The sequence below is a fragment of the Vanacampus margaritifer genome, chromosome 1 (assembly GCF_051991255.1).
Source record: "Vanacampus margaritifer isolate UIUO_Vmar chromosome 1, RoL_Vmar_1.0, whole genome shotgun sequence".
NCBI classification, from domain to species: domain Eukaryota; kingdom Metazoa; phylum Chordata; class Actinopteri; order Syngnathiformes; family Syngnathidae; genus Vanacampus; species Vanacampus margaritifer.
In genome coordinates, this window is record NC_135432.1 from 47,603,815 (window position 1) to 47,617,598 (window position 13,784).

Sequence of the window (13,784 nt, forward strand, 5' to 3'; positions counted from 1 at the left end):
TAACTCAACATTTCACAGTAGCTTTATTTATTTTGGTTCTGCATAATATGCATAAAATGATACCTTACAATTACCAGTGATAAACTTACCAATATAAGTCCATATTGGTGCCCTTTTGGTGATATGTCAGACTCATTTGGGACAGTGTTTAGAAATGTACTGTATGTACATGCATTTACAAAGGTCCATTTTTAAAGAAAAAAAAATGTTATTTTTCTTAGTCAAGTTTATTTATATAGCCCTTAATCATAAAAGAGTCTCAAAGGGCTTCACATGCCCACAGTTGTCAAATATTAACGACATCCCCTGATCGAACCCCAAATGGCAAGGAAAATCTTAAGAAAATAAAACCCGATTTAAAAAATATAATAATAATAATAGTTTAAATGTGTCCAGATGGAACTGCTTTTCCCTGCCGCACCTCATTTGTCTCTGTTCGCTCGCTTCCTCCCTCTGTGTGCTCCTACTGCCGCCACTTCTCCACCCATGCCGTCTGTGACTAATTGACAATAAGCAAAGTCAACATTGCGTTTGCGCATACATGAAAATCAAGTTTAAAAAAAAAAAAGTTTGCTACTAAAGAAATAGCCATCATTGTAATTTTGAATGATAGAGATAAGTGTGCTGAAATTGGGGGATGTGCCCACCCTGGATTAGAAACTGTTTTGAGAGGCTTCGCCAACCATCCTTCTTCCCGTTACCATGGGCAGGCCATACTGGTCTGTGCCCACCCACCAAAATGATTGTGCCCCTCCATTTGACCCATGGATCTCTAAAAAATTAACTTTTATATATTGTATTTTTCATAGTAACTAATTTTGTGTGTTAAAATACTAATGCTGAGTTCTTTATCACTAAGACATTAACTGTACCCACAGTTTAGTAATCTGTTCCCACAGTTCAGCACGTCAATAAGAAACAAAGAAGAACACTCGAATATATAGATACAAGTTTGATTTATTTAAGACGATCATATTGATATTTTAAAATAAGTTTCTCGTGGAAAAATGCGTACACTTCATTCTTATTTTTTTCGTTATGGAGTTTTCTTGTACAATTTCAGTTTTCACAGCGGCAAAAGTGATGTTGGGCAAATGCTTCAGATGTGTGCAATGTACTCTACGATCCATCTTGCTTCTAGCGCTTAATAAACTGTCCGGAAGCTGAGATTCACAGTGATGACCGTTTTCCCGGTTTTTGTGAAGAAGGTCCATTCGGACAGCTAGCTCACTACTTTTGCCTCGTTGCTTATCACTTGACCACCGTACCTGACATGATGCAGCGGCTGCATGTTTCCCTGTGTTATCTTGTTTAGGAAGAGAGTTGTTAGGGTTGGTGGTTCAAAGTGGAGCCCAGGGACCAAACTGGGTGGCAAATCAGCTAGCTGCTGGATAGCAAAAAAATGGGCTGGAAGTCCACAGGTAACTTACTTTATTAATAAAGGAAAAAAAACGCTTCTTGGCGCTACCACGCGTCATGATCTAGCGAACAATTCTGCACACGACCAACCGCTCAGGTCCACGGTATAAAATACCATGAAGGCAAAAATAAAAAGTGCTGCATAGGCATAACAAAGAGGCGCCACTGCATTTTATGAGTTTTTTATTTGATGGAACACATCAGTACTGGCTGAACCAACCATCAAGTACGCCTGCTCAGCATGTACTTTTATTGCAATTCTAAACTCTGCACTGATTTTTGGCTCACCCAGGCCAGTATTACACGACTTGTTGGATACATGCAGACCACCGAACACCAAGGCTGGAGGCACGACAGAAGTCCTCGTCTTCCTCTTTTGGTTGGCCAGTGGCACCATAGACTGTGTCTTTGCCAGGGCGTCTGACATACCTTGGTCTACAGTCCATGATGTGATCCACAGAGTTTCCAACCAGGTCCTTCAGCTAGACAAGTAATTCGCTTCCCAACCAAGGAGAAACTGCCCCAAATCGCAGCTGGTTTTTAGGATCTCGCTGGATCTGCTGCGGGTGACTTGACGGCTGCCACATTCGGATCAAGCCCCCTCGTGAAAACGGACAACTTCACAGAAAATTGTTTCATTCAATTCAATGGGATTACCTGAGCATGTTTATTGGTTTGTTAGCTACCCCGGATCTGTCCACGAATCCCGTGTTAAGGAACAGCCCTCTATTTGTCCACAGCCTCTATCCCCCAAATGGACTCATCACCTTTGGTGATGGTGGGCATCCTTGCATCCATCGGCCCATCACTCTTCTCACCCCATACAGGGAGCCTGTAAGAAGCACCGTGGAAGCCCGGTTTAAACGACATCATGCAAGAGAAAGATCTGTTGTAGAAAGAGCTTTTGGGATGATGAAGGCAAGATGGTGTTCAGTTTTTTTTTTAAGCACTTGAGATGCAACCCACCTTAACCGTCCACGTGGCTGCCTGTTGTTCCATCCTCCACAACATCTGCATCAGCAATGGTTATCTGTGGGAAGTAGTGGAAGAGGAGCCAGGAGCATGACCACCACCTAAAGTGCAGAGAGGAGCTGCATGGACAGATGGCAGCTGCACGTTCCATCTCGATGGTCAGGGCCCCAGCTCTTCAGGACCATTATTATTAGCTAAATGTTTTTATTTGTTCCTTAGTGGAGAGAGTGTAAATGTTTACCATCCATCCATCCATCTTCTAACGCTTGTCCGAGTTTGAGTCGTGGGGGCAGCAGCTTTAGGAGAGATGCCCAGACTTCCCTCTCCCCAGCCACTTCAACCAGCTCCTCCGGCGGGATCCCAAGGTGTTCCTGAGCCAGTCGAGAAACTCTCCAGCGTGTCCTGGGTCATCTCCGGGGCCTCCCGCCAGTGGGACATGCTCGGGACACCTTTTCAGGGAGGCTTCCAGGAGGCATCCGAACCAGATGCCTGAGCCACCTCAGCTGGCTCCTCTCAACACGGAGGAGTAGCGGCTCGTCCGTGAGTCCCTCCCGGATGACCGAACTTCTCACCCTATCTCTAAGGGAGAGCCCGGACACCCTGCGGAGGAAACTTATTTTGAGAGTTTTTAATGACAAAAACAGACTCAACTTGTAGAAAATGCCTCACTATGAATAATTTTGTTTTTCTTTTAAATTAAGCTTTTTTTAATAACTCGTATTATTTTGATCTAAAAGTATATGAATTTTAATTCACGTGGCAGTTTTATTTTAAAGGTTGTATTTTGTTAATTACTCGAACACAAGGACACAAATTATTCTCTTGTGACCATTACTGTATATATCTCTATCTATCCTCATTTCTGAGTATTGTAAAACACAGAAATGCATTGTTTTGTATTTTTTTTGTTTTGTATGTGCGTTGAGTATTTGCGTATGTGTTTGTCTGTGTGTGTGTGCGTGCGTGTGAGTGTGTACTCATTAATTCACCTAAAACCTATTAAAAATCCCATAACTTTCACCTAAACCGAATACTTCAGAATCCAGCTAGAGTCGTGAGGTTGTCAGGTGACCCGAGGAAGGAGCAAAGAAAAGAAAGGAAAGTGAAATCCAGCACCGACCAGACATCACCTACTACCCACCGGGTTACCAACCAGAGTCTTTCACCAACCCCAGAAACATCTAAATTCCAACAAATTAGGGAGACCCCAAGAGACCAAAGGAGAGACTGAGGAAAGGAAGGAAGGATAGATGAAGCAGAGTGAGATCCACAGACATCCACCTCCACCGATTCCACGACCAGAGGAAGAAGCAGATTGTGTTATAATTTCGATAGATGCTGGTGTGGTGGATCCGGCATGCATGAAAACCTCCACCAAAGAGGGGAGCTGTCGACCTCGGCCAGGACAGAGCAAGCAAAACCCCCCAGGGCCTCCCAGGCCACGGCAGCGCCAAGGCACAATCCCCAGGCCCCTCAGGTGCCACCAGCCGGAGAGCAAACCCAGGAGTCAGGAGCGCCCCCAACACGGCCCGCGCCCCCAGCCCAATGCAGCAGAACGGGGCACGCCACCGGCCCCGGACACCAGGGAGAGCACCGCAACGCAGCACCCCCAAGAGACCCAGAGAACGGCCAAGACGCAGCCGCCACCCAGCAGCCAACAGAGGGGCAGAGCCGCCCACGCTCAGCCAGGGGGGGCCAGCACCTATAGAGTTAACCCACTGGCATGCAGTGATTCCAAATATTAACCCTTAGTGCCCATTGGAAGTGAATCTTGAGGAGTGGTGACTGTAAGGTGTCATTTGATGTAGTCTGCTCGATCTTGCTGGCAGCAACTGGGTTCCTGACTATAAAAACACAACCATTAGTTACAAATTGCCAAATACAGAAACAGCAATGTAAGTTATCGCGATGTGGTGGCTCTTGCTAACAGGCAGAATTAAGTAAGCAGATTTAAATGAAAAGATTCTATATACGTAGACCATGATTCTATACATTTTCATATTTGGTTTTTATTCGCAGATATTTTTTCCATTGAAATGTGATTTATGAGGAGGTTAGACCATTGGTCGATATTCAGAGTGTGTTTATTTTTCCAGTTAACAAGAATTGTTTTTTTTTGCGATAGTAAGGGCTACAAGTGTAGATTGAAATTGTTTACGTGGTAAGTCAGTTGTTGTTAGGTCACCTAGCAAACATAAGTTTGGAGATAAGGGTATCTATCCTGCAGTCCAAGATAGCGGAAAGTGTTTCTAAGACTTTAGTCCAGAAATAAATAACCGGAGTGCATAACCAAATGTCTGTAGTGTTTTGTAAACACTGGAGACAAATGTCGGAGTCTGAGAGTCCCATTTTCTTGATCATATATTGAGTAATATATGTTCTATGAATAATTTTAGATTGGATAAGTTGTAAATTTATGTTTTGTCATTTTAAATACGTTATCACAAACTTGAATCCAAAAGTCATATTCCGGAGCTATAGATAAGTCTGTCTCCCATTTCGAGATGGGTAAATACATTTTATCAGTATACGAAAGTAACATATTTTTGAGAGTTTTTTGTTGTTGTCGGAAAGAGCTTGGTAATATCTTTAGCTAAAACAGGCGGTTGGACCGTACCCCGAAGTGTTGGAATTTGTTTCTTTATCATATTTTTAACTTGCAGATAATGTAAAAAATTTAAGTTTTTAATTTTGTATTTTTGGAGCAAGGATGTATTTGATATAAACATATTAACTGAGAAAAGATGGTGGAGATGTGTAATTCCTTTCTGCTCCCCCACACCTAAATAAAACGATTGGTTGTTATGATGAAAGTCGGGGTTATGCCATAGGGGAGAAAGCCCGCAATCGATGTTTTAATAAAGAGTAAATCTAAAAGTCTGAGGTTATTACAATCCTTCTGTTCTAGTTCCAGCCAACAGTTAGTATCTCTGTTGGGTTGTGCCCATAGAATGATATATTGTAGCTGGTTAGCTATATAGTAGTGCATAACATTTGGTGCCTCTAGATCTCCTTTGGATTTACTTTTCTGAAGCGTAGATAGACTAATCTTTGCTTCTTTTTTTATTCCAGTAAAATTTTGTAATGGCCGAGTCCAACAACTGGAACCAGTTACACGTAGGTTTAAATGGAATCATTGAGGAAAAAATAGTTTATTTGGGGTAAAACTTTAATTTTAATGGTGGCTATTCGTCCTATTAGAGAAATGGGAAGATTATTCCAGCGCTCCAAGTCACTATAAATGCTATCCAGAAGTGGAGTAAAGTTTAAATGAATTAAATCAGTTAATTTAGGTGAGATTTTTATGCCTAAGTATTTAAAATTATCTATAGGAAATGAGTAGTGTGGGTCCTGGCTTGCAGGGTGAATTTTCTGTAATAGGTAGTAGTGTTGATTTTGTCCAGTTAATAGAATAATCTGATAAATGTGAGAATTTAGTTATTAAGTTAAATACTTCCCCTAACAAAATAGCAGGCTTTTCTAAATAAAGTAAAATATAATCTGCATATAGATTAATTTTGTGTTCTGTTACCCCAGAGTTATTTCCTTGAACCCTTCTTTCCTGGCGTATAGCTAATGCAAGCGGCTCAATAAATATTGCAAAGAATAAAGGGGACAGTGGGCATCCCTGTCTTGTGCCTCTCTGTAGAGTAAAACTCTGAGATATAATCCCATTAGTAGTAACTGTAGCTTTACTAGAATCATATAATACTGACACCCAGTGAATAAATGACTTCCCAATGCCAAATTTATTTAAAACAGCAAAGAGGACCAGTTAACTTTGTCAAAAGCTTTTTCTGCATCCAATGATATAATAACTGCCTTTTTATCTTGCCGCTGTGACATGCTAATAAGGTTAAAGAGCCTCCTAATATTATTATTAGAGTGATGACCTTTAATAAAGCCTGTTTGGTCGCTATGAATGATTGTCGCGATTACTGTTTCTAGTCTAGATGCAAAAGCCTTAGCGATAATTTTAATATCAGTGTTAATTAGGGAAATCGGACGGTAACTTGATGGAAGGGTGGGGTCTTTTTCTGGCTTTAATAAAAGTTTAATTGCTGCTGTATTCATATGTGGGGGTATGTAACCATTAGTTTTAATTTCTGTTACCACTCTTAAGAATAGTGGAGCAAGCATTAACCAGAAGTGCTTAAAAAATATAGCCGGATAACCATCCGGGCCAGGTGCTCTGCCATTCGGCATACTATCGAGAGCACTGTACAGCTCGTTTATAGTAAGTGGCGCATCTAACATATCTTTATAATCAGTAGTTAACTGAGGTATATTTAAGCTACTGAGGAATGCCTCAATATGCTCAGGGTTAGGCTTGTTAGTTTCTGAGTATAGGTTGCGATAATAGTTGTAAAAAATGTGATTAATTTCTTCTGGTGATTGTGTGCATTCACCAGTTGTCCCTTTTAATAGCCGTTTTAAGAGATTTTTCCCGATTGCGTTGAAGTTGGTTTGCAAGAAATTTACCTGGTTTGTTATTACATTCAAAGTTGTTGTATCTCAATTGTTGTATTATAAACTCTGTCTTTTTAGATAGCATATCGTCTAACTGGATTTTTGTATTTTGTAAGTCAGTCCATATTTGGTTATTTGGGTTTATTGCGTACTCATCCATCAGTTGTTTAATTTTATCTTTGAAGTCTTTTTCTAATTTTTGATCCTGTTTCTTTTTATAAGATGAATATGATATAATTTTACCTCTAATTACTGCTTTCCCAGCTTTCCAGAGAAGAGATGGAGATAAGTCTGGAGAGTCATTTATTTCCAAAAAGTCTGCCCACTCTCTTCTTATAATTTTGTCAAACTCTGCGTCATTTGGCAGTGAGATGTTAAAACGCCATGTCGGTGGTGGTTTAAAGGTATAATCAACTTGTAGGGTAAGGGAGACTGGTGCATGGTCGCTAATAATAATAATAGGATGTATTTTTGTAACAGTTTTATAATGTATCGGCCCTCTGGGTCTGTTACTGTATCATTTATAGTAAAAAAATAAATTCTTATGTATGAGTATACAGACTCCTCTTTGTCAGGGGCAGAGTACACTTGACTAAAATTCTTATCAATAAGTCATTTTTCTTCTGATTTTTGTAGGTGGGTTTCTTGAAGGAGACAAATATCTGCTTTTAATTTTAAAAGATAGTCTAAATTTTTTATTCTTTTTGCCTGTGAGCAAGCGCCACAAACATTCCAGGAAACCAGAACTAATTTATGCATACAAACAATATAGACTCAGTCCTGTGTATATATATCTGTATAGGCTATTTGTTAATATTGGCATGTTATAGGATAGAATCAAAGTGGTTAGGTGGTTTATGTAATTTGTGTAAAATATGAGGTAATGTGTAAATTAATAGTAAAAACGGTGAAAAAATGGGGAGGGAGGTGAAAGTGAAGGAAATTAACGGGGTATTAATCATATAACAATACACCAGTAACTGGTAACCTAAGCGAGAATTTTTGTTTAAATATATTTTAGATATAGTTATGTATTAATATTATATTTGTAATATAGCCTAAACATAATGGGTATTCATATTTTAGATTTTATAACCACATATACAGTACAGTCCCTGACAAAAGTCTTGTCGCTTATCCATTTTGTAGAAACACCAGCTTATAACCTGACTTTTAATTAACCCATTGGTTTTGGAAATGGCTCATATAAAAGCTAAAACCCTCCCAAATGATGTTTAATATACAAAAATAAATTTGCTTCACTGAAGAAATTTTGATCATTTAATGAACACAGAAAGGTCAGATTTTGGCAAGACAAAAGTTTTGTCGCCTACAAAAAGTCATGTGAAAATGGAACAAATAATTGACTTCAAATACAATAAAAAGTTACATAACATCAGAGAATGAAGTAGTGGTGCTGTGAGATCCATATCTAATATCTTGTATGACTTCCATGAGCTTGAAGGACTGCATCTATGCGGTTCGGCAATGATTCATACAAGTAATCAGGAATAGCAAAGAAAGCAGTCTTACATGCCTCCCAGAGTTCATCAAGATTCTTTGGTTTGGTCTTCCATGCTTCCTCTTTCATTCTACCCCAGACATACGATACGATATACTTTTATTTTCCCCGTGGGGAACTTTTTCCTGGACTCTGTCCAGCTGCAGTTTACAGTAAGAAAAACAACAGAATAGAGAGAGATAATTAAAATAAATAAGAATTGCAGCAATAAGTAGAAGTCTTCACAGAAGTATACATGTGTAGAGAAGTACATACATGAGGACTGTACACACCCATATACACACACACTCCTATATATATATATTGCACCACTTAGTTAATGTCGGTTATTAAGCAGTTTAATGGATGTCGGCAGGAATGAGTTATTGTAGCGGTTCAGCCTGGCTCTGGGGGCCCTGAATCTCCTGCCGGAAGGCAATAGCTGGGACTCATGATGCAGAGTGTGAGTCGGGTCATTAACAATTTTCTGTGCCAGTCCGGTGACGTACCGCTCATAAAGCATCTGTAGGGAAGGATGATTCCTGACCCCCATGATCTTCATGGCAGTCCGCACCAGACCGGCAATCTGTGACCTTGACTGCACAGTCAGGTTGCCGTACCAGGCCGCAATGCCGTATCTGATGATACTTTCCAATGCAGCCCGGTAGAACAACAGCATGATCCTCTGCTCCACTCCATAGATCCTAAGTCTGCATAGGAAATAGAGACGCTGTTGGAGTTTGGAGCAGAGACTTCCAACGTGTACCCTCCAGCTGAGTGTGTTGTCGATGTGGACCCCCAGATACCTGTATGAACCCACCTGGCTGATGTGGTTGTTTTTAATGACGACTGGCCTGTGGTCACCAACAGTTTTTGGATCAAATATCACCTCCTCTGTCTTCCCCACATTGAGCACAAGATGATTCTGGTCACACCACTGGACAAATTTCTCTATTTCTTAGAAATAGTCCAGTGGGCTACCGCCGGCCTGCAGCAAGCTGACGATAGCTGTGTCATCAGAGAACTTAATGATAAAGTTCTCAGGGTGTGATGTCACACAATCATTTGTGTACAATGTGAAGAGGACCGGGGAGCTGACGCAGCCCTGTGGGGCGCCTGTGCTTATCAATCTGGGTTCCGAGAGGGAGCTGTTGACCCTGACTTGCTGTGTGCGCTGTGTCAGGAAGGAGTGATACCACCTTGAGATGTACGGGTTCACATTCATCTCTTTCAGTTTACCCAAAAGCAGGTGCGGCTGCATTGTGTTGAACGCTGAGCTAAAGTCAACGAACAACACATGTGCATAAGCTTTAGGGACGTCCAGATGTTTGCTGACCAGATGTGTGATGCTGTTGATAGCATCGTCAGTGCCGCGACCCCGCTTGTAGGCAAACTGAAGGGAGTCTAAGTGTGCATCCACCTCCCCCCTGAGCAAAGTCACCATCAGCCTCTCAAAACACTTCATAACAATGGAAGTTAGAGCCACAGGCCTGAAGTCATTATTGACCACAGGACATTGTTTTTTAGGAACCGGGGTGATTACTGATTTTTTCCAGAGACTGGGAATGGAGTGTGACTCCACAGATCTCTGGAAGATTGGCTGCCATGCCGCTGTGAGCTCCTCTGCACAGGATTTTAGCAGAAAGGCAGATATCCCATCCGGTCCTGAGGCCTTTTTTGTGCAGACAGACCTAAAAGCAGATTGGACATCATGGGGATGAATCACCAGCCTTGAGTCCTGCTCATTCACTGAAATGGACCTCAGGACCTCCCCACATTCAGAGGAGAAGTCCTGGGTTTCCAATCTTAAATAAGTCATTCAGCTCCCTTGCCTTCTGGAGGTCATTTAGGGTGCTGAGACCTTTTTGAGCAGGAGTCAAGTTGGTGATCCTCCTCATGGTGTCCCACATTTTCTTAGAGTTGTTAGCAGCAAAGTGTTGTTCTATAGTCTCTTTGTGCTTCCTTTTTGCTTCTTTAAGCATGTGTTTGAGTTCTTTTTGAACCAGTTTGAGCTGGGCTCTGTCCTGGTTCTTAAATGCCCTTTTTTTGCGGTTAATACAGTCTTTAACCTCCTTAGTAATGTACGGTTTGTTGTTGGGGTAAACAGTTATTTCCTTTGTTGGTATGATGTTGTCCACACAGAATTGAATATAGTCAGTTACAGTCACAGCAGCAGTATCCATATCCAGCCCATCAAAGGTATTCCACTCCGTGCATAGGAAACATCCTTTAAGGGTCTCAATGTTGTCTTGAGACCAGATTTTAACAGTCTTTCTTTGTGGTTTGCTGCGTTTGAGAGCTGTTTTGTAGGTGGGGACGAGGTGAATTGTGTTGTGGTCTGAGTTGGAGAAGGGGGGGCGGGCTCTACTCACATATGCGTTCTTCACGTTCCCGAAGCATTTGTCCAGGACTCTGTCTCCCCTTGTTCCACATTTTACATACTGATGAAAACCCGGAAGAGACAGCTCCAATTTGCAGTGGTTGAGGTCCCCTAAGATGAAAACCGGGGCCTCCGTGCACCGTCGCAGTTGTTGTTGAACGCAGTCAGAGATGAAGGCAGCGGCGCTGGCGGCGTTCCCGCTGGGCGGAACGTACACGGCGCAGAGGTAAATGTTTCCAAACTCCCTCGGCAGGTAGCCCGGCCTCAGACTTAGGCAGAGAAGCTCCACGTCGGGGGTGCAGGTGATCTGCCGCACCACGTAATTCCGACACCAGTTTTCGTTAATGTAAATGCAGACGCCCCCACCTCTGCTTTTTCCCGACGCCTCAGTCCTGTCGGCGCGAATGAGTGAGAATCCCTCGATCTCACACAAAGCGTCTGGGATGTCGCTGTGGAGCCATGTCTCCGTGAACACCATGGCGCAGGCGTCCCGGTGCTCGCGGCAGGCTGAGGTGAGGCTCCTCAGCTCATCCAGCTTGCTCTTTAAGGACCTCACGTTGTCGAGCAGCAAGGACGGCAGCGCTGGTCTGCATCCTCTCCTCCGGAGCCTTTGGCGTGCTCCACCTCGTTGTCCTCTCCTCCGGCGAAGTATTCCCCGGTCTGCTCGCCGAATCTCCTCCGGCAGGTCGGGGGTGGTGTGTCGCCTGTTGAACGGAGGGCCCAGAGCGCGTCTCTGACGTATGACAACAAAGCCATGTCGTTCCTTTGATCTTGTTAGATTAGGCTCTGTTCGGAGCCCCGACGTGTGCTGTAACTCGCGTAGGAGTCGCGGACAGATTGGCTCATAATTTAAAAAAGTTAAAAATTAAAAGTTAAATAAGGAAAAGTTGGAAGAACTGCAGCTTTTCCACGGAGCCCGTGTCGCAGACGTGCTGCGCCAAACGTGACCGGAAGCGGAAGTCTGCTCATGCTCAATGATGTTCATGTCTGGCCAGTCTTGGAGCACCTTGATCTTCTTGGCCTTGAGGAACTTTGATGTAGAGATGGAAGTATGCGATGAGCGCCATCCTGCTGCAAAATTTGACCCCTTTTATGGTTGGGAATGTAAGAGGTAGCCAATACGTCTTGATATTTTAGGCTATTGATATTGCCTTCCGCCCTGCAAATATCTTGAAGGCCCCATACTGGATGTAACCCCAGACCATGATTTTTCCGCCACCAAACTTAACTGTTTTCTGGGCAGAAGGTGGATTTCTCTGATGAATCTTCGGTTGAATTACATCACAGCCACCACAAATATTGCAGAAGACCTACTGGAGCCTGCATGGATCCGAGATACACCCAGAAAACAGTTAAGTTTGGTGGCGGAAAAATCATGGTCTGGGGTTACTTTGTTAACTCAATCATTAGATGAATAAGGATGTGATAATGATTTCTTTGAACTTTGTTTGAACTCTGTCCTCTCTCTTTCCGTGAGAAAGGAATGTGTTAAAACGTTTCTGTTGATTTATCGGAAGGGTATGTTTAAAATACTGTCAGAGTTTCTGGTCATCAGGTCATCAAGTGGTAAAGTCTAAAAGTTCAAAGAGCAAAGCCTGTCAACATTAATTCTCCAAAGTCTGGAAGTAACTCTGTCAGAAACTTGTATCTGCTTTCTATCACAACTCTGCTAAGGATTCAAAGGAGGGCGGGGACAGGTCACAATGTAAAACCTTTTCTATAAAGATGCTGAAGATTTACTATTCAAACACACACTTGGAGCTTTTCACAAAATTTTGAGTGAGCTTGATTCTGTGTCTTTTAGAAGCTTCTAAAATAAAATAAAACTTGCAAGGAACTTCTTCATCGATCTCATTTCTGATTTAATTGAACACGCAAAAGATTACAAAAATACATGTAATTTTTCACGTTCAAGGTCCTCCACGCTGGGTGGTATTCCAAATCTGCGTGATGAAAGAGAGAGGAGAAAAGCCAAGTTATATGATGGTTAAATTCGGATTTGGTTTAGCATAATAGAGCTAGTCCTATTTTAGCAGCAGGGCGCCGCCATTTTGGGTATTCCCGGTCTCGCGATAGTCACAGCATCTCGCGATGGCCCCTCTTCCGTGTAAAAAGAGGTCTGAACTTGTGGGGACCACCAAAATGTCCCTACAATTTCAAGTCGGTCCCCACAATGGTAGGTAAACCTGGAAAAACACACGTGTATGGGCCCCACGATGTAGCAAAGACAAAAGCACGTGCACGCGTGCGCACACACACGTTTGTTTTACTATCTTTGTGTGGCCATCTCATTGACATGATTGCCTACCCCTATTTCTTACCCTAACTTCAACCATAACCCAATTCAAACTTAAACTCTAAAACCAAGTCTTGACCCTCAAACTTGTGGGGCCCACCAAAATGGCCTCAAATGGACGTGTGTGCCCCACAACTCTGTGAAATCCCGAAATGTTGGCCCCACTTTGTAACAATAACACACACACACACCTTTACCTTTTTTTTTATTCTGACTTCCAAACACATTTTGGTTTATAACAGAGAGCTGGTGGCATCACGCGGCGTCCAAATCTTTATACCGTACTTGGCTGGCTTGGAGGGGATGTACTGCTTGAATGAACGGAGACAAACTGCTCAGCTGCACAGACTTCCCTCCCCAAGTTGAAGAATTTCAAGTGGAGGATGTTCCACATCACACATAAGTCGCTGAGGGGGGACAGCTTGGTGTTGAAGTGGCGTCCTAGATAGCAAAATCTAACTGGGCCAGACCTGGGCCAGATGTACTGCAAAATGCGGCCCAAATTTGCAAAACGGATCTGACCTGGTGTGTTTTTAGAACAATGGGCCTGATGTGGTCCGGATTCGTTTCCCAGATCCAAACTGAGTCCGCGCTGGAACTGGCCCATATCTGGACCATACCTGGCCCAAATGATTTTCTCAAAAACTACATCCTGAACTGCTCTGGCCCACATCTGGAGCGTCAGTATTTTAATATTCATTCATTCGTTCGTTTCAAGGTACTTAATAAAAACACAATGACTGAAT